Source organism: Leucoraja erinacea, chromosome 24 (genome assembly GCF_028641065.1).
Source record: "Leucoraja erinacea ecotype New England chromosome 24, Leri_hhj_1, whole genome shotgun sequence".
NCBI lineage: Eukaryota > Metazoa > Chordata > Chondrichthyes > Rajiformes > Rajidae > Leucoraja > Leucoraja erinaceus.
The window spans coordinates 11,569,399-11,589,578 of record NC_073400.1 but is presented as its reverse complement, the minus strand read 5'-3'; the positions used below and the strand labels follow the sequence as shown (position 1 = coordinate 11,589,578).

Here is a 20,180-nt window from a genome sequence, read left to right as displayed (position 1 = left end):
TGGGTTCACTGGTTTTCTCCCGCCTCCCCACACAATGAGAGAAAATTGGATAAAAAAGTTGTGCCTCAGCAGAGAGGCGATCCACATTTGCAGCTTACCCATTTCCTCTGGCAGTATATTTATAAAATCCAAATCGATATGCTTATTAGAGAGCAGATTTTAAGTTACAATTTGCGAGGGTGTATTAGCCCTGTAGAATACACCACCCGGTCTTTAATCACAGTAAACCTTTAAACTGGTCTTGATCTTAGTATGTACTAAAGTGCAGCAAAGCCAGTGAAGTACAGCATCTAGGATGATGTTTAGAAATACAGAAAATAATGTAAATCCATCAAAAGCATAATGCCAACTGTGGTCATGACAAGAAAAAGGACAAGCAAATTAGAGCAAGACATTTTTCAACACGTAAAAACATATGTTGAGGCAGGTTTTTGCAGAGATCCATTTGGCTGTTTTGCCTGAGGTCTAAGTAGATGCCTTCCTCTAATGCATGCAAAGTGCAAGCAGCCTACGAGCTGGAATCGGCAGTTGTTTTTTCGGACTTGAAGGGTATAGTTTTGGTTTTGGAGATACAGCGCGGAAACAAGCCCTTCAGCCTACCGAGTCCACACCAACCAGTGAATCCCGCACATTAACATTATCTTACACACACTGGGATAATTTCACATTTGTAATGAGTCAATTAACCAACAAACCTGTACGTCGTTGGACTGTGGGAGGAAACAGAAGATTTCGGAGATAACCCATGGGGGAGAACATACAAACTCCATACAGACAACACCCATAGTCGGGTTCGAATCTGGGACTCCGGCGCTAAGGCAGCAACTCTACCACAGCACCGCCATGCCGTGCAGGTATAGGACGCCATTAAAAATGTGACGACTTTAGTGCACTGACACAGTGTGGTCTGCTATCTTACACTCTTATACTGAGTATGATTGTGCCTAATATATAGTAAGATTGTCAATGAACTGTAGGTGAAAAAAAAAATTCTATGTACTTCGGTAATTGTGAAAATAAAGTAGCATTGAAACGGTGAACCATTGTGGACCTTGTGCAAGCTATCATATACAAGTCAACACCACAGCACCAAAGTGAAACTTTGCCTTCACAAAGTTCAGTTTAGTTCAGTTATTGTCACGTGTAACGAGGTACAGTGAAAAGCTTTTTTTGTTGCGTGCTATCCAGTCAGCGGAAAAACTGTACATGATTACAACCAAGTCGGCCACAGTGTACAGATGCAGGATAAAGGGCATAGCATTTAGTGGGATTAAGAAGATCATAATTAGAGTAAGAGATGCTGTTGTTGGAGTAGAGGTTTGAAAGAGTGGAGCGATTGTAATGAACGATTGCAGATCTACTTTTGGGACCAGCACAAAAAGAATCACCTGGCTTTGGCACCATCTTGGGTGCAATGCTCTGCTCTAGTGGGCGCTCCTGAAACATTTGTAGGTCTGGAAGTTGTGCTTGAAAGGGAGGTTGCTTTGACACAGATTTACCTTTTGATAAGGGGACTGAGTTATGAGGATGGGCACCTGCCACCACCAGAAGACACTTGGAAGAGGAATCATATCTATTAGAGTGTTTATACCCATCCCTATGCTCCTTCCCTATGCTCCCGGGAAGAGAGACAAGCAAAAGACTTCATGTGTAGGAAGGAACTGCAGATGCTGGTTTATACCTAAGAGACACAAAATGCTGGAGTAACTCAACGGATCAGGCAGTATCTCTGGGGAAGACAATCTGATGAAGGGTCTCGACCCAAAATGTCATCTTTTCCTTTTCTCCGGAGATGCCGCTTGACGGGTGAGTTACTGCAGCATTTTGTGTCTATCTAAGCAAAAGACTTATCCTCAAATATGCGGACTCAGGATCAGTGGATGCAAATCTTGACTTCCCGACTCACTAAATATCTCTGGACAGGAACAGGTCCTTTAAGTAATGCAACTACAGGCACTACTTAAGGCCTGTCTCAGCCTGCATGATCAGTTTCATTCACAAACCTTGCATTTACATTAGAAAATCGTAGCAGTAATTATACACTAGCAATCGCCAAACATGTTCTCTATATTTTCTCTATATGTAGAAAGTGTAGGAAGGAACTGCTATGTTCCTATGAAGATGCTAATTTACATGGACGATAGACACAAAATGCTGGAGTAAGTCAGCAGGTCAGGCAGCATCTCTGGAGAAAAGGAATAGGTGATATTTCGGGTTAATACCCTTCTTCAGAATATGAATATGTGCATGATAGATAGGGAGGACCAAGTTATGGAAATGCACAAAGCAATTGTATTGATAATATGCATGCAAAGGTACAAATAATATTGTATTTTACCGTTAATTAAAGTCTGTGTTGCACAATAGAAATTCTCGGTCATCTAAGGATCCAAGAGAAAGCAACAAAAAGACTGAAAAGTGGTAAATCTATTTAAAATGAACTGAAAAATAATCAATTTTCTATGCTTTTGATGACCTGAGGTTATCTCCCAACAATACCATTAGACCTGCTAGATGGAACTGCAAGTAGCTGCTAGCAGGTTTTGTTTACAGAGGCATCCGCTTTCATTGAAATTGTTTTGTTCTCGTCCCTGTCAGTTGAACTCGAGTGAGTCTTTTCATTTCTGTGTAGATATGCACTGGTGTGGGAGAATGGAAATTGATATTCTGCAGAAAGGTGTTTTTGTTTTGGAAACAATTACTGCTTCAATGTGTGGGTGTGGAATATTTTCTTCAGGTTTTTGTAATGGAAATCAGTTCCATATTTCTGGACAGATTTTCTAATCACAATGCCCATCATATATTTTTTATTTACTTTCATCCTTATGATAATGAGGTACAGACACTGGCCTTGTAGACAGAGACCTCTCTTAAGTGAGGAAACAGATAAAAGTAGAACAATTGGAGATGGAAATTGAATAAGATTAAGATGCACAGCAAATCACCAGATGATGGAACAGTAGGATTGGCCAGAGGCAGTAATCGTTGTATTTAGGAAGTGATAACATCAACTGAAAATGTTAGAAGAAAATGAAGCAGATTTAGCAAAAACAGAATAGGATTGTAGAAGAATGGTGAGTGACAGTTAGGATATCTGATGATCTTCTTTTGTTTTTGTTATCTACTTGCTTAGCCAGCCAAGGAATAAAATGAAGATTTTCATTGATTTGTTTACGCTAGTGCAATGAATTGCAAAAGCAGGAGATGATTTAGACAGTTCATATCATTCCCTTGCAATGACTAGTTTTGCTACGCAATGACTAATTTCAGTATGCAGCATTCACCAAACTTCATAAAATAAAATACTGGTAAAACAAAGTATCTCAGCAGGTTGGGCAACATCTGTGGATGGAATGGACAGACGATGTTTCGGGTCGGGTCCATTCTTCAAGCAGTCAGAGATCTTTATAAATCAGTAGCTCAGTAGTCATGTAGAGGAGTGAATTCCCCATCTATTCGCTGCACAGATACTGCCCGACCTGTTGAGTTACTCCAGTACTTTGTGTTTTACTCACATTTCCAGCATCACCAGTTCCTTGTGTCTCCATTCACCAAATTTTGTTCTGCACAGCAAAGAATTTTGAGGATTATATGCCCTTAAGGCATATATTATTTTCAAAATACATCTGAAGTATTTTGTAATATTAGTCCTTCAAACTGTGGTTAATGTGCTTCTAAATTCACTTTCTCACATGGTTACTAGCTAAAGATGCAATAATGTTCCCTGAGTGTCTACTATATGCAGCAGTAAAATCGCAATTTTTCATTACATATCAATAAATTACAATGAATTAATATATATATGTTATTGAACATGACTCGAAAAGTAAAGGATCTTTAGACGTTACCTTTAGACTTTAAATACGAGGCGTGGAAACAAGCCGTTCGGCCCACTGAGCCCGTGCTGACCAGCAATCACCCCACACACTAGTTCTATCCTCCACACTAGCAACAATTTACAGAAATCAATTAACCTATAAATTGGCAAGTCCTTGGAATGTGGGAGGAAACCAGGGCAGCCGGAGAAAACCCATGCTGTCACAGGGAGAACGTGCAAACTCCGTACAGACAGCACCCGTAGTCAGGTTCAAACTCAGGTCTCTGGCTTTGTAAGGTAGCAACTCTACCGCTGTGCCACCGTGTACTAGGAAACTGGGTAATCTTATTAGTGGCTGCACCTCACAACTGTAAAAACATTGGAAGTCCAGTCTGGCTACTTTCCTTCGCCATCATTACTTTTATAATATTATATACTAGCTTTAACATTATCAGCCTCGGTCTCCTAGATATATTTTACTGTATGCATCAATATCCTCTTTGCACAAAATCTTGTTTATAAGTCTCTTAAACGTATGGATTATCTGCCATATTTTTTCAAGTGAAACTTTTCTCCACCTGAGGTTTGCAAGGCACATTACCCTTTTCCACCACTTTTTGATGAGCAAATATTTCCACCAAATAAGTATGAGGGAGATGGAAGCTATTGCCTTCAATTCCTACTAAAACCACTGGATTCCTACCCATTGACCAATGGCTATTGTTCGACCATCTTCCCACTGCTCTACATGTGTACACTGTTAAGTTATATACACATGGTTAGAACATCCCGATATCCATAGCAAATCCCACTCAAGATTTCTCCCATTATACCAGAGAATGTGATCAGAACTTTGAGCCTGTTTCAATGTGAACCATTTGGATCCATTTATTAAGCTTTCTCTGTGTCATCAGGGCATTTATTTTCCCTTGGTCTTCCTGATATTTTTCACATAGTTCGAATTGCCGAACCTAGTGTCCCCTTTAATGCCAAATATTTCATGCTCTCAAAGCTGATACTGCAATATCCTCAGCACGACACAAAGTGCTGGAGGAACTCAATGGGTTGGGCAGGATCTGAAGCTATTTTCCACTCTACACTGAAGCTATTTTCAATTGGCTCAGCCAGCTAAATGATGAAATCAATGCAAAACTAATTGTGTTTATATTGACTATTAAAATTTGTAATCCTGAAAATCCCATCGTTATGCTGCAAGAGCTGCTGGTGGAACTTAGTGAAAAATAAAATCACTTTTGAAACTTTCAATTAAAGTTAATGTAATTGATCTTACTGTAATTGATTTAAAAAAATGTGTTACTGTTGTAATAGGTAGAATTGGACTAGATTGCCAATACTCTTTGTTGCTAAGCAACACTGCCTCAGAAAGATCAGGCCCACATAACCACGTCAATTAATTCACTTTGGATCAATGGAGGGTTGTCTGAGGTTGGCTGTTGGGAAATTCAACCTATAGTGCAAGGTGGTGGGTGCTACTTAACATGCCAAGTATTTTCAAAGACCACTTTGCTGCAAATGAAGGAAATCAATCATCTCTGGGGGCAGGACCAGCAGGGTTGGGATAGAGACCATGTGTGAAGATGTGTAACAAAAGCTGGAGTAACTCAGCGGGACAGGGAGCATCTCTGGAGAGAAGGAATGGGTGACGTTTCGAGTCAAGACCCTTCAGTCTCAACCCAAAACGTCACCATTCCTTCTCTCCAGAGATGCTGCCTGTCCCGCTGAGTTACTGCAGCTTTTTGTGTATATCTTTGACTTAAACAAGCATCTGCAGTTCCTTCATTCACATGTGTGAAGATGTGCATGCTCAGGAAGAAAGTACAGGAGCCTCAAGACCAACATCTCCAGGTTCAAGAACAGCTTCTAACCCGCAACAACCAGGCTCTGGTGCACTACACACAGTAGCCTGAGCACGTATGGTCTTCAACGGACTGTGTCTTGATTGCACTACAGACGTTGATTTTGTCCTATTTGGTTATTCAGGTTATGGTTATTAATTTATTGTATTATTAATTTTCATGTATTTATCTGTGCATAATTGCATAAACAAGCCTGTAAAGCTGCAGCAAGTGAGAATTTAATTGTTCTCCTGTTGGAATGTATCTTATCTAAATGCTCGACTTCTGACTCTTGATGTTTGCACATTTGCCTCTTAACAGCATGGGATTCTGCTGACTGATAGAGAGCCACAGAATGACACAGCAAGGGAATACTCACAGAGACTGGACCAATTGTCAAGCACCCATTTTTACATCTATTCTAGAAACATAGAAAATAGGTGCAGGAGTTGCCCATTTGGCCATTCAACATGATCATGGCTGATCATCCAAAATCAGTACCCCGTTCCTGCTTTCTCCCCATATCCCTTGATTCCATTAGCCCTAAGAGCTATATGTAACTCTCTCTTAAAAACATCCAGTGAATTGGCCTCTACTGTCTTCTATGGTAGAGAATTCCACAGATTCACAACTCTTTGGGTGAAAAATTGTTTCCTCATCGCAGTCTTAAATGGCCTACCCCTTATTCTTAAACTGTGACCCCTAGTTCTAGACTCCCCAACATCAGGAACATTTGTCCTGCCCCTAGCCTGTCCAATCCCTTAAGAATTGTATATAAGAAACCCTCTCATCCTTCTATTCTGCCCTAATCTTTTCCATATCCACATTGCACTCTCTCTTGCCAGTGCTCCCACCAGATTCGAGCATCTTCACAATACAATGTGCAATCCACAGTGGTCAAACAACCCACCAATCTGCACATTTTTGAGATATGGGAGGAAACTAAAGCATCTGGAAGAAACCCACGTGTTCACAGGAATAACATACAATCTCTACGCAGGCACCATAAAAATCAGAACTGAACCCAGGACACGAGGTATGAGGCAGAAGCTCTACCAGCAGCGCCATTGTGCGGTTGAAATGTCCTCACCTAGCCAAAAGACGAATGAATAAATAAATCAATTAATTAATCAATCAATTAATTAATTAATTGATGGGTGGATGAATTAATCTTTATTATCACATGTGGCATATCACAGTGGAATTCTTTGTTTGGAATGAATTGAATACTTTATTGTCGCATGTGACAAGTCGCAGTGAAATGCTTTGCTTGAATGCACAAGGTATGCAAATAGTCACCATGTAAAGGATGCTGACAAAGTTTGGCATATCAGGTTTAAAGTATGCAGAGTCAGCACGTATAGGGCACATTCAAAGTTGTAAAGTGGTCAATGTGGTCCCAATGGTGCTGCTTTGTTATGTTAGACGGCTTCTGTTTATTGTCCCTAAGTGTGGGTAAGTGGCAAAAGAATTACAAGGAATTTGATGGACATGCGCATAAGAATGTGATGGAAATAAGGAGAATAATGGGATTGATAGGATTATTCTGTGGGGAGCCTGTGTCTACCCAATGGAGCAAATGTCCCACCCTGTAGTATGTAGGTGTGGCTGGACTTGGTAATAGGTAGAGCTAGGTAGCTCCAGATTGTAGCTGGGCATAAAAGTAGGAAATGCTGGCAAATCCAGCAGGTCAGGCAATGTCTGTGGGGAAAAACGAATCAACGTTTAATTGGAACTGAGAAAAGTGAGCAATCAAATATTTTGAGTTTGAGACATTGACGGGGGGGATGGAATGTTAAAGTGATTGACTGTGGTAGGGGAGGCCAACACTGCTATCACTTGTATCCTTCTGTTACTCTTGACATAGATGTTGCTCTATATCCATCTATATTCCTTCTCTGGAATTTAAAACTTGTTTGCTTTCGAACTTTTCTTGGTTCGGATGTAAGGTCGCTTCTCTCACCAGTGTGCCCTGACGAGTCTGCCCTGACGAGTATTTCCAGCATTTTTTTTCTTATCTCAGATGGCCAGCATCGGCAGTTTCTTGTTGCTTGATTAGTGGCCAATTAGTGGTGGTGTGGTGTAGGATGGGGAGACAGTGCTGTCAGTGGCTGGCAAAATGAAACTCTCAGCTGATCAATCTATCTTCAGGCAAACACAAGAGCTGTCAAGATCCAGCAGAGGGATGATCCACCTGCAATGTTTTAGAGCTCAAATCATTGCCATATTTATGCAGTTTCCAACTTTGTTGATTTTTAAAATCTTTTTAACAATAAATCTCATTATTCCGTTTCCATGGATGCGCCGTAGAAAGCATTTTATCGGGATGCATCACAGCATGGTTTGGGAACTGTTCCATCCGAGAGCGCAAGAAATTGCAGAGAATTGTGGACGCAGATCAGACCTTCACGCAAACCAACCTCCGTTGCATTGACTCAATCTACACTTCACGCTGCCCCGGCAAGTCCACCAGCATAATCACAGACCAATATCACCTGGTCATTCCCTCCTCCCCTCTCCCAACAGGCAAGAGGTACAGAAGTATGAAAATGAACACCTCCAGATTCAGAAGGGAGACAAAAATTGTTGGAGAAACTCAGCGGGCGAGGCAGCATCTACGGAGAGGGAATAGGGGACGTTTCGGGTCGAGACCCTTCTTCAGCCTGAAATCTGAAGAAGGGTCTCGACCCGAAACATCCCCTATTCCTTCTCTCCATAGATGCTGCCTCACCCGCTGAGTTTCTCCAGAATTTTTCTCACCGTCCGATTTTTCCAGCATCTGCAGTACTTTCTTAAACATCTCCAGATTCAAGAACAGTTTATTCCCAGCTGTTATCAGGCAACTGAACCACCCTGTCAATAGCTAGAGAGTGGTCCTGACTACCATCTATCCCTTTGGAGATCCTCAGACTATCTATAATTGTACATCACTTGACTTTATCTTGCACTAAACATTATTCACTTTATCCTGCATCTGTACACTATGGATGGTTTGATTGTAATCATGTAAAGTCTTTCCTTTGACTGGATAGCACGCAATAAAAAAGCTGTTCACTGTACCTTGGTGACAATAAACTGAACTAAACTAAAAATAAACAAGAATGATTTCAAAGCTTCACCCATACAATACAATATGATATGATACGATACGATGAGTATAAGAGCAAAGAGTTCCTTCTGCATTTGTACAGGGACCTAGTGAGACCACACCTGGAGTATTGTGTGCAGTTTTGGTACCGTAATTTGAGGGAGGACATGCTTGCTATTGAGGGAGTGCAGCGTAGGTTTACAAGGTTAATTCCGGGGATGGCGGGACTGTCATATGCTCAGCAAATGGAGCGGCTGGGCTTGTATACTCTAGAGTTTACAAGGATGAGAGGTGATCTTATTGAAACATGTGATTATTAAGGGTTTGGACACGCTAGAGGCAGGAAACATGTTCCCGATGTTGGGGGGAGTCCAGAACCAGGGGCCACAGTTTAAGAATAAGGGGTAAGCCATTTAGAACGGAGGCAAGGAAACACTTTTTCTCACAGATAGTTAGTTGTGCCTGTGGAATTCTCATGCCTCAGAGGGTGGTGGGGGCCGGTTTCTCTGGATAATTTCAAGAGAGCTATATAGGGCTCTTAAAGATAGCGGAGTCAGGGGAAAAGGGGAGAAGGCAGGAACGGGGTACTTATTGGGGATGATCAGCCATGATCACATTGAATGGTGGTGCTGGCTCGAAGGGCCGAATGGCCTACTCCTGCACCTATTGTCTATTGTCTATTGATAGAACTTTATTTATCCCAGGGGGGAAATTAATTTGCCATCATAAAAAACACAAAATTCATGAAACATGAAATTAAAGTGACGAGTGGAAAGGCTTTGGGGATGTATAAAGATTGAGGAGGTGGGCGGGGTGGGGGTCAATCTCAGTCTCAGTCTCAGTCTTCCCCATGACAGAAGGGGGAGCAGTTGTACAGTTTGATAGCCACAGGGAAGAATGATCTCCTGTGGCGTTCTGTCCTCCATCTTGGTGGGACCAGTCTGTTGCTCAGGTTGGGTAAGGCAGCATCTCAGGAGAACATGGATAGGCAACATTTTGGGTCGGCACCCTTCCCAAAATGTAGGGAGGTTTTCCTATCTCCTTCTGGGATATACTGTTGAGCAGGTTGACCAGTGTGTCATGGAGGGGGTGAGCCGTATTGTCTAGGATGCTCTGCAGTTTGAGGAGGATCCTCCCCTCCAAGACCACCTTCCAAGAATCCAACTCCTCCCCCAGGAAGAAGCTACCTTCCTGAAGAATTTGTTGATCCTATTGGCGTCCGCAGCCTTCGCCCTGCTGCCCCAGCACACAACAGCGAAGAAGATGGCACTGGCTACCGCTGATTGGTAGAACATGTCTTCATTAAAACTGACAGATGCAGCATACAGCGGATAAATGTCAAGTTATCCACTTTGTTAGGCAAACTGAAAGGCAGTGTATTAGTATATAAAAAGTGATGGATTGGGAAACACTGCTACACAGAGGGATCATGGTGTTCTTGTACTGCAGACACTGAAAGCAGATATGCAGGCACAACCAAGCAGTTTAGTTAATACAGTACGAGATGTGCAGTGTGTTGGCCATGCTCGCGGCAAGAGGCTAAACACAAGATAACACACCTAATGTAATACGTTCTGTACAGTTAGTCCCTGGTGAGAAAGGCGTTTACAGTCCGAATTGCCTCTGGGAAGAAACTCCTTCTCAACCTCTCCGTTCTCACTGCATGGCAACGGAGGCGTTTGCCTGACCGTAGCGGCTGGAACAGTGTTAATAGAGGTATCTCATGATGCACCTCCTGGTATAGTTCCTGCAGGGGGGGTGAGTGAAGAAAAAAGGCGTTCGGCCGAGAGACTTGTGTCTTCTTGTCCTTATTCCCTACAGATGGTAATGTTCCCGGACAAGAACTTTCCACCGCCGCATATTGGTTGCAAGGATCCTCGGAGAGAAAGGTTTATGTTAAAGTAAAGTGTTGGAGAATTTGTGGTTGAGTGGCATAATATAGATCAGCCATGATGTTAATGAATGGTAGAGCAGACTTGATGTCTTGGCTGAATGGCCTAATTGGTCAGAAGTTGGAGACTATATCGTCTAAAAAATTGAATTGTGAGCCCATTTAATTTCCTCCTCTAATGCAACTGGCAACACCAGGACCACTAGGAATAAAGTAACAGTATATCCCATAAGGATATAGGGAAACCTCCCTAAATTTTGGGAAGGTCTCGACCCGAAATGTTGCCAATCCACGTTCTCCTGAGATGCTGCCTGACCCACTGAGCTGCTGTAGCATTCTGTGTCTTCCTCCCTTACTCTCAATTACACAGAAAGTTGGCTTCACATTCTTTAACCTAGCCCTTAAATCATCTTTTCTCAAAGTAGCTAGTAGGAAAATGTGTTCAAGAATCCTCAATGTTGATTATCCACTACTTGTCATCACTGCAATTGGTAGTCCATTAGCAAACTCTCAGTAATAGCTGACATCAGTAAAATGTAAGATAGACACAAAATGCTGGAGTAACTCAGCATAACTAGGCAGTATCTCTAGATAGAAGTAATAGGTGAGGTTTCAGGTCGAGACCCTTCTTCAGTCTGAAGAAGAGTCTCGACCCAAAACATCACCTATTCTTTCTATCCAGAGATGCTGCCTGTCCCAGTGAGTTACTCCAGCATTTTGTGTCTATCTCTGGTGTAAACCAGCATCTGCAGTTCTTTCCTGCACATTTTGTCAGCAAAATATATTTTTCTGCAAATATAGATATTGCAATTTAGCAGAAGTATGTTGATTTCAGCTTTGCTTTTTACCTGTTTTAATCAAATCATTTTGTGTTTCTGCAGTTGTAACTATGGAAAATGTCATTGTTTAAGCAACATTAATTTTTATAGTTTTTAGCACTTTCTAATTCTACTGCAAAGAAAGTTGAACAGCGCAATGTAAGATTTGTTCAGAAGTAATTGGTTTAGTAGTTTTATTAATATATGTGTAAATTGATTGTGTTCTTTCTTCTTCAGCTGAACCAGTGAAAAGAAACAACTGTGGCCAGTAGTGCTGTGAGTTACTGCCTCTTTGCTTATTCCATCTCCTATAAAGATTATTAAGTTATATGTTCAAATGCACAAGATATGGGTTTTAAGATTTGGAACATAGAACAAGAACATAGAACAAAGCAGCATATTTTGATCAATGACTGGGATTTCTTTTACGTTTTACTTACTGCATTTCTGTAATAAAACATTGGTTTAAGTAGCCAAAAAATATGTTTCTCTGCAACAATTACTGATATTAGTAGAAGCAAAGAGCTGCAGATGCTGATTTATACCAAGGATAGATACAAAGTGCTGGAGTAACTTGGTGGCACGTGGCGCAGTGGTAGAGTCACGGTCTTACAGTGCCTGAGCCCCGGGTTTGATCCTGACTACGGGTGCTGTCTGTACGGAGTTGGTACGTTTTTCTCATAACCATATGGGTTTTCTCCGGGAGCTCTGGTTTCCTCCCACACTCTAAAGACATACAGGTTTGTAGGCTAATTGGCTTGGTAAAATTGTAAATTGTCCTCAATGTGCACAGGATAATGTTAGTGTGCGGGGATCGCTGATTGGCATGGACTCGGTAGGCCGAATGTCCTCCTTCCGCGCTCTATCTCTAAGCTAAACTTAAACTCAGCGGGTCAGGCAGCATCTCTGGAGAAAAAGAATGGATGACATTTTGGGTCGTGACCCTTCTTCAGACGGAAGAACGGTCCCGACCCAAAATGTCTCCTGTCCTTTTCCTCCGGAGATGTTGCCTGACTCATTGAGTTACTCCAGCACTTTGTGTTTATCTTTGGTATAAACCAGCTTCTGCAATTCTTTGTTTCCACATTTCTGCTTGTAGAATTGAGCTGGCTACAATCTTGTATATTTATCACATTAGGTGATTAGATGATTTTAAGGTTCAAAGCAAATAATGTTCTTGTGATTCCTACACACCTGCTCTATATTCTTTCACTTTGTACTCTGTGAGATATGTTCTGTTTATATCCTGGAAATTGAAGTGCTTGCCATCTTATCTTTGAGTGAAACAAACAAAATGGCTGACCACAAGGTACAACTTCACATTCTTTTACTTTGGTACACTGCATGTTTGGCATGATAAAGTATGAAAGAATCAACATCCTGATAAGCAGAGTAGAGTGATTACAGATCCCAGGGTCAGCTTACATCCCAGCCGTATGAACATTGACTTCTCTAACTTCAAGTAGTCCTTGCTTTCCCTCTCTTTCCACACCCCCCCCCCCCATCCCCTTACAAGTTCTCCTGTCATTCTTACTGTCTCCAATTCCAACTACATCTTATCTCTGTGCCGCTCACTCCCCTGACATCTGTCTGAAGAAGGGTCTCAACCCAAAACGTCACCCATTTCTTCTCTTCAGAGATGCTGCCTGTCCTATTGAATTACTCCAGCATTTTGTGTCTATCTTCGACTACAGATCCCAGCCTGCATGGACTGGTTAGGAACACACCTCAATAGCTCCTATTACGCAGTTCTCTCCTGACCTCTTCGTACCTGACTTAATAGTGATCCTTTGTCCAACGATTCCAGCCACCAATCGATATACTGACCCAACTTTGCATGTTTAACAATCTCCTCCCTGCCACCTGCATTTGCCCAGACCCCTATGCCCACCTAACTTGACCTTGCTGCAACCTAACAACCTCTCCTTGTGATCTAGAGTCCGAGCCCTGTACCAGCTTCCCTGAGCAACTTGTGAGCTTAATCACTCTGCCAGCCTCTCAGCCCAACCCCTCCCCCCCCGCTTGCTGAATTGACTCCCCCTCCAAATGCTTAGTCATGGAGTCATACAGCATTGAAACAAGCCCTTTGGCCCAACTTGCCCACACCAACTAACATGTCCCATCTACACTAGTCCCGCCTGCCCCATATCCATCTAAACCTGTCCTAGCCAATTACCTGTCTAAATGTTTTTTAAATGCTGTAATAGTACCTGCCTCAACTACCTCCTCCAGCAGCTTATTTCCATACACCCACCACTCTGTGTAAAAAAAGTCACCCCTCAGGTTCCTATTAAATCTTTCCCCCGTCACCTTAAATCAATGTCCCCTGGTTCTTGATTCCCCTACTCTGGGCAAGAGACACTGTGTGTTTACCCAATCTATTTCTCTCTTGGCCCAACCACAGTCATAATCACAGTTTAAGACCCACCCTATCAGTCTTTGTAAACTTCAACTTGTGAACTTCAATCCTGCCTTCCAACGTTTAGCTCCTCTTCCCTAACCAGCTACAGACCTTGCCAATATGCGTTGTGAGTCTTGGGCCAAATGCTGTACAGAATCTTCCCTCATAGAAGTTTATTAGCCCACAACAATTTAACATGTCTCAATGGATGCCACTAACCCTGTGCGTAACTTTTTGTTAGATATGAACTTATAGGTTATATCAAACGTAGACACAAAGTGCTGGAGCAACAGTGGGCCGGGCAGCGTCTATGGAGAAAAAGGATGGGTGATGTTATGGGTCGGGACCCTCCTTCAGACTTTCAGTCACCCATCCTTTTTCTCCAGAGATGTTGCCTGACTCGATGAGTTACACCAGCACTTTGTGCCTACTTTGGTATAAACCAGCAACTACAGTTCCTTATTTTTACATATAGATTATATACACTGATTAAGAAATCCATTGGGCATAACAATCGTGATAATAGAATTTTTGTCAGCGTAACAGCTGCAAAATCAGCCTCAAAAACATTCATCTTGTAAGGTACAGCATTTGTGTGGAGAGATAACAATGGAAATGAAATTCAGATGTTCAAAGGTATGACATTGAAATGACAAAAGGCCTTTACAAAAATAGCATCATCTGAATGTATTGTGATTCAAAACCAACTAAAATAAGTCAAAACTATTTTTCAAATGTCACAGCAAGGCACAGATAAAAATGTTACATATAATAAGTATATCAGCCATGAGATGATTGCATTTTCTTCAAATCATATATACATATCTATTATCTTCAACCTTGGACAAATGGAGGATCTTTTAAATTGTGAATATTTTCTATTTAATTAATAATTATTTCTTGTACATTCATCGGATACTTCTCATTATTTTAAAAAGATAATTGCAGTTCCTTTCTCTCTCTATATTATTATTTTTTTTGCAAACAGGTTTTATTCAAAGGGAATGAGAAGTCTCTTGATAAAATGAAATGGATACAATATATCTCTGATTTGTCAAGAGAAAGCCGTAGACACAAAAATCAGAAACTAGAATAAAAGTATGAATTATCAGAGATAGATCATAAATATGAAGTGTTTCAAAATCGTTAATGTCTATTTCTTTTCATCTAGTAAACTCAGGCAGGTAACTTTCATTGGATGTTTTTATTGAGCAGATTGTACAAAGACCCTGTTTTGTTTTATTGGTCCAGGCTGCATATTCCACTATTTAACCTGATTTACTACAAAGTATCTACTTGGGACAAATGGGCCCTTACATGACACAACATTTAAGCTATGTTGTACCAATATTTCAACTTGTATTGCGATTGAATTCACAACTTGTTCAACTGCTTCATAACTACAATAAAATGACAGATTAGCAACTGCACAGTTGCATCATTTACTGGAGGACCTCAGTCACAGCATCCTAACATCATGCTGGAGTTGTACAATCAATTGGTCTAATTATTGGTCATAAGGGAATATATATCAAGGGTGTGACTCGATAAGCACCCAAAATACCATGTTCTTTGAAAGCACTATTCGTGAGGAATGCAGAGAAAAATAAGGGGTAAGCCATTTAGAACGGAGACGAGGAAACACTTTTTCCCACAGAGAGTGGTGAGTCTGTGGAATTCTCTGCCTCAGAGGGCGGTGCAGGCCGGTTCTCTGGATACTTTCAAGAGAGTGCGAGATAGGACTCTCAAAGATAGCGGAGTCAGGGGATATGAGGAGAAGGCAGGAACGGGGTACTGATTGGGGATGATCAGCCATGATCACATTGAATGGCGGTGCTGGCTCGAAGGGTCGAATGGCCTACTCCTGCACCTATTGCCGATTGTCTATTGTCTATTCACAAGGATGTTGCCAAGACTCAAGGGCATGAATTATAGGGAGAGGTTGGGCAGACTAGGATTCTATTCCTTGGAGGGTTGATCTTATAGAGATGTATAAAATCACAAGGGGGATAGAAAGGGTGAATGTACAGTGGAATCCCAGCATAGGGGAATCAGAAACTAGAGGGCATGGGTTGAAAGTGACAGGGCAAAGATTTACTCGGGCAAATATTTAACTCAGAAGGTGGTGAGTAATTGGAACAAACTAGAAGAAGAAGTAGTTGGGACAAAGCTGTGACAGCATTCAAAGGACACTTGTGCAGGTACTCAGACAGGAAAGGATTAGAAGGATATGGGCCAAATGCAGGCTAATCGATGGGACATTTTGGTCAGCAGGGCCAAGTTGGGCCGAAGGGCCTGCTTCCATGCTGCATAACTCTCTGACAGGAGAAGGAACTGTTTGCGGGGAAGGTTTACCCGTCATAACACAGCATATCCTATCAAATTGGATACATAGTTGCGATTTGGAGATACAGGAGCAAATACGCTAATGAGTAGCCCTCTTCATCAAGTCGAATCCCAACATAAAAATAAATTGATAAGAACTTTTGAACTTTGCAACCCATCTGAAAGATCCTCAAATCTGAAGGAGAATGGGACCTACAATGTGAATGAAGAAATGTCAACATATTTGAAAAGCTACAACATGTTGTAACTTCACCTAAAAGAAATTCAGCAAAGGTATATGTCACCTTATTTTTACAAGCTACAAAGACAATGAAATGTTAATGTATTTCTAATAACTTTGCAGATTTAGCCAGGCAGTAGTCAACCTGTACAAGCTCAAACAATTCAAGCCCCAGGTTGGTTAAAATTGCCTTAATAAGAGTATGAACTCAGTGATTTGTTCCCAATTACTGATCCTGCAAAGTACTCTCTCCCCGATAACAACAAGATCTACACCATGTTCAGGCATGGGCTGTAGCACTCAACATTCCCAACACCAAAGTGCCTGGGACTGACCATTTTCTACAAGATAATGTAGATTCAGTCTGAAGAAGGATCTCGACGTGAAATGATGCCTACCTCCTTTCGCTCCATAGATGCTGCCTCACCCGCTGAGTTTCTCCAGCATTTTTTGTCTACCGTAGATTCTAACCACTACTTTTGAAATTCAACAGCATTACCACATCCCACAAGTAACATCCTGGACTAGAAACTCAAATGCACCAACCCCATTTTACATCAGTCTTCGCTGTGCAAGACACCAGCAATGTGACAAAATTCAGGGGGCAGAATTGAATGCAGTCTCTATTACTGAGGAGAAGGTGCTTGGGAAGTTGAAAGGTCTGAAGGTGGATAAGTCACCAGTACCTGATGGACTACACCCTAGGGTTCTGTACCTGTAGAGATTGTGGAGGCATTAGTCGTGATCTTTCAATAAGCACTATAGTCAGGAATGGATCCAGAGGACTGGAAAATCCCAAATGTGACTCTACTCTTTAAGAAGGGAGCAAGGCAAAAGGAAGGAAAGTATAGACCAGTTAGTCTATCTTCTGTGGTTGGTAAAATTTTTGAGTCCATTTTAAAGATGAGTTTTTGGTATACTTGAAATAGGCCAAAGTTTGAGGGGAGATCTTGCCTAACAAATATGTTGGAGGTTTTTGAGGAGATAATAAGCAGGATAAACAAAGGGGAGACAGTGGATGTTGTTTATTTGGATTTTCAGAAGGCCTTTGTTAAGGTGCCGCATGTGATGCCGCTAAACAAGATAGAAGTCCATGGGATTATAGGCAAGGTATTGGCACAGATAGAAGATTGGATGACTGGCAGATGGCAAAGAATGAGAAGTAAGGAGGACTTTCCTTGTCGGCTGCCATTGACTGGTGATGTTCCACAAGGTTTGGTTTTGTGTCGCTACTTTTCATGGTATATGTTAATGATCTGGATAATGGAATTGATGGCTTTGTGGCTGAGTTTGCAGATGATACAAAGGTAGGTGGAGGGGCTGGAAGTGCTGAGGAAGATGGGATGCTGCAGAAGGACTTGGACAGGTTGGCAGAGTGGGCAAAGACATGGTAAATGCAGCCTAGCAATGTGTACGGTCATGCACTTTGGTAAAAGAAATAAAGGCGTAGACTAGTTTCTAAATATGTCAGTAATCAAAGTTTCAAAGGGACTTAGGAATGCTGGTGCAGGTTTCCAAAAGGCAAATTTGCAGGTTAAGACAAATTAAGGAAGGCAAATGCAAGGTTAGCGTTCATTTCCAGGAGACTCGTACGTAAAAGCAAGGATGTAATGCTGAGGCTTTATCAGGTGCTAGTGAGACCACATTTTGAATAACGTGAGCTGTTTTGGGCCCCATATGTGAGAAAGGATGTGCTGGCTTCACAGAGGGTCCAGAGGAGGTTTACAAGAATGAGCCCAGGAATGATTGGGTTAATGTTTGAGGAGTGCTTGAAGGCTCTGGGCCTATTCACGCTGCAGTTTAGAAGGATGAGGGGAAGTCTCATTGAAACCTCCCGGATAATGAAAGGCCTAGACAGAGTAGGATGTTTTCTGTGATAGGACAGTCTAGAACCAGAGGGCACAACCTCAGATTAAAAGGACATACCGTCAAAATGGAGAAGAGGAGGAATTTCTTTAGCCAGAAGGTGGTGCATCTGTGGAATTTATTGCCACAGAGGGCTGTGGAGGCTAGGACATTGGGCATATTTAAGGCAGAGATAGTTTTTTGATTAGGAAGGGCATCAAACATTATGGGGAGAAGGCATGAGAATGGAGTTTAGAGGGAAAAATTGATTAGGCATGATTAGACTTAATGGGCTGGGGTGGGAGATTGCAACCTTCATGTGGTCCGCCCTGTTTCGACGAATGCAATCAACCTGGCGTGCACAATCAAGTAAGATCAAATAGAACAAGTTGTCCTACAACTGTAGGCTGTGCACGCCATACGAAAGAAGAAGAAGATTTAATGGGCCGAAAGGTCTAGTCCTGCCCCTATGACTTATGGTCTTATAAGAGCAGATCAGAGCATCAGCATTCTGAAAGAAGTGACTCGGCTCCTGATACTCCTATCCACCCTCTACAATGTGCAAGTCAAGAGTGTGATGAAGTATTCTCCACTTGTCTCGGAGTGTATGCCTCCAACAGTACTCAGGAAGATCAACACTGCAGCCTGTCCACAATCCGCTACACTGTTGGTACACTGAAACTGCAGATTATAACATCTTCAAAGTGCACTGCCACCAATCAATTGGGCCACTCTGACATCACCTCCCAAACCCCCAATTTCTATCACAAATGCTTCATCCGCATAAGAATAATAGCATCTGCAGTTTCCCCTTCAAGTTATACATAATCCTAACTTGGAAATATAATTTAATTCTCTCAATCCTTGAACATCGTCCTTTCAGCCTTGGGGTGGCAAAATGGCTCAGCTTGTGGACTAACTGCCTCACAGGGTGGCACAGTGGTGCAGCAGTAGGGTAGCTGCCTTACAGCGCCAGAAACCTGGGCTTGATCCTGAATATAGGTGCTGAATGTACAACGTTTCAGTGTTCTCCCTGTGACCGCATGGGTTTTCTCCGGGTGCTCCAAGATTCCACCCACAATCCAAAGACATGCAGTTTTGTAGGTTAATTGACTGCTGTAAAATTTGTCCCTGGTGTGTTGGATAGCACTAGTGTACGTGTTCCTCTGCGGGTTCCGGTTTCCTCACACATCCCAAAGACATGTGGGTTTGTTGCTTCATGGGCTTCTGTAAATTCCTGCTAGTGTGTAGGGAATGGATGAGAAAGTGGGGAAACATAGAACAAGTGTGATCAGATGATTGATGGTCAGCGTGATGTCGGTGGACCGAAGGGGCTATTTCCATGCTCTATTTCTAAACTAAACTAAACATATAGAGTATTGCTGCGTTTCAGGAAGGTGAAGGCAATTAGAGATGTGCGTGAAATTCCAGTCCTGTCAGGGTTGCATCTATCCTGAAACATAAATTAGTAACCAAATTCTGAGATATTTTACAAATCAGAATTATCTTCTGGGAGCATGAATAAGTTATCGACTACATTTATTTTTTTAATAATTAAGAGATAATTACTGCCAGCTCTATATTTTTCTTCCTTTTTATTATGTCCCTTACTTGGTTTGTGATCATCTTTAGGAAGTTGGAATTCAGTGCAGTGGTAAATATTAGATGAAGTGAATAAAACAAGATTTGCCTGTACTGGATTAGTGGTAACTTCCATTACTTTTTCACAGAGATTATAGTTGTTCCACACTCCAGCTGAATATTTTTTCAACCAGAAAGTTCACTTGCAGTATGGCACCATTTGGGTACAGCAGGCAGTGAAGAAAGCGAATGGAAAATTGGCCTTTATAACAAGAGGAGTCGAGTATAGGAGGAAAGAGGTCCTTCTGCAGTTGTAC

The 20,180-nt window shown here is 41.8% G+C and overlaps 1 protein-coding gene across 2 annotated transcripts in view; it reads left to right on the top strand.

Annotated features, from left to right (window-relative positions):
• The window catches only part of LOC129708647 (synaptotagmin-B), a 525,824-nt gene that overhangs the window by 233,804 nt on the left and 271,840 nt on the right, over window positions 1-20,180 (top strand). For both annotated transcript variants that reach the window (XM_055654536.1, XM_055654533.1), the window contains exon 2: window positions 11,708-11,746. The gene's annotated coding sequence lies outside the window, so the exon portion shown is untranslated. The remainder of the gene's footprint in view (window positions 1-11,707; window positions 11,747-20,180) is intronic.